The sequence below is a fragment of the Austrofundulus limnaeus genome, unplaced genomic scaffold (genome assembly GCF_001266775.1).
Source record: "Austrofundulus limnaeus strain Quisiro unplaced genomic scaffold, Austrofundulus_limnaeus-1.0 Scaffold179, whole genome shotgun sequence".
NCBI lineage: Eukaryota > Metazoa > Chordata > Actinopteri > Cyprinodontiformes > Rivulidae > Austrofundulus > Austrofundulus limnaeus.
In genome coordinates, this window is record NW_013952581.1 from 30,246 (window position 1) to 32,440 (window position 2,195).

Consider the following 2,195-nt stretch of genomic DNA (forward strand, 5'->3'; position numbering starts at 1 on the left):
CATGTGTTTCTACAGAACTTCAGGAGGTTGAAGACAACAAAAATCTAACTAATTCTGAGAACTCATTTGGATTTATAAAAACTAAAATACAATTAGTCTTCAGACAACAGAAAACACTTTAATCTACATTCTCAGCTGTAATAAGCAGAAAAACAACTTGTAACTAAATTCTAATTAAAGGTGAGTTGATAAAATCGACACGTCTGCATCATTTCCATCCTCTCTCCCTTCACCCGCTGCTCTGCTTCGGTGTGAAAACATGATTCTTTCACCTTCATCCTCCTCCTCCTCCTCCTCTCTCGTCCCCCTTTCTGTTCTGAGCTGAGGGGAATTAGAAAGAACAACAGTGGAGAGGTTCTTCATGACGGAACACCCAGGCTGCTTCTCTCTCTGCCTCCCCTCTGAGCCCGGCGCCTCCCTCCGTACACAGGAGGCCCCTTCTGCTCCTGGGGCCCCGGCGACCCAGTTCACCAGAACACCGGTCAAGCCGGGCTCTGAACTGAGGGGGAGGAGAGCCAATCCGAGTTAAAACAAGAAAAAAAGTTAGCTCTACCTGGTATTTCCTGCATATAAACAGTGTTTTAACACGTCCTCTTATAAACACTGAAGTACTACGACTGACTAAATGTGAAATAAATAAACAAWAACATCATGGTTGTCATTAACGTTGACTAAACACAACGGGCACGTTCCTGAGCCCCACTAACAAACAATAACTGAGCTCTACCTGGTATCTCCTGCATAGAAACAGTGTTTTAACACATCCTCTTATAAACATTAAAGTACCACGACTGACTAAAGGTGAAATAAATGCTACTAAAACATCATGGTTGTCATTAACATTGGCACGTTCCTGTGCCCCACTTACAATCCCTAACTGAGCTCYACCTGGTATTTCACGCACAGAAACAGTGTTTTAACACCTCCTCTTATAAACACTGAAGTACTACGACTGACTAAATGTGAAATAAATAAACAAAAACATTATGGTTGTCATTAACGTTGACTAAACACAATAGGCACGTTCCTGAGCCCCACTAACAACCAATAACTGAGCTCTACCTGGTATCTCCCGCACAGAAACAGTGTTTTAACACCTCCTCTTATAAACACTTAAGTACCACAACTGACTAAAGGTGAAATAAATAAAACAAAAACACTATTAAAAGTAAGAGTTTTACTCACTGATGAGTTCTGCTGAGTAGCCGCCACCTTGAATTTTGCAACTTTCCAACAGAGAATTCCCACTAGTTCCTGTTTAAATTTATGACTCGTAAGTGGGTAATTCCCACTTCCCAGTACAATTTGGTGAAAAGGCAGTAAAATGCATAATCGTTATAGGAGATGTAGTTTATTATTTAAAGCAGTTTGTTTTAAAACATTAACACATCTTTGACGTGTTTGCAGGCTGCATAGAATGCTGTGGCCGGCCATATTTTGGCCCGCAGGCCTTGAGTTTGTGCGCTAAGACAATGGTTCTGGGCAAAAATGCAGCAAAAACTGTGAATTTTGCTGCTGGCTTCTTCTGAACCCCGTGCAGCTCCACCTAGTGGTGGGAAAACAATTAACATTGCATCATGGGGGATGTAGTTTTATGGTCAATGCAGTCTTTAAAGCAACTTATTTTAAAACCTTCATATATGTTTGGAGCTCTCGAGGGGCCATAAAAATGCTCTGTTGGGCCCACATTTGCCTCTCAGGCCTCGAGTTTGACAYGTGTTGTAGAGCATTTCTGGTCTACAACACGTGAATGGTCTGGAAGATGAGGTTAAAAAATGCCAGATCTTTTTATATATTAAAGAGAATGATAAAATCTAGTGTCACACAAGACAGGCCCTGGAGCAGTGCGGTTATCCTGACTGGACTTTTCTAAAAGCAGACAAGAAACCCAAACAGGATTCCAACAACAACCAGCTGAAAATGAAGACCCTAAACCCAGACCCAAACCTGTCGTCATTCCATATGTGGCAGGAGTTTCAGAGAAACTGAGAAGTTTATTCTCTAAACATGACGTCCCCGTGACTTTCAAACCCCAAAACACGTTACAACAAAGATTAGTTCACCCCAAAGATCCAGTTCCCCGGCAAAAACAGAAAAATATAGTGTATGCTGTTAAGTGTCAGGAGGACTGTGATCAGTTATACACTGAGGAAACAAAACAGCCACTGTTCAAAAGAATGAGCCAACACAGACGA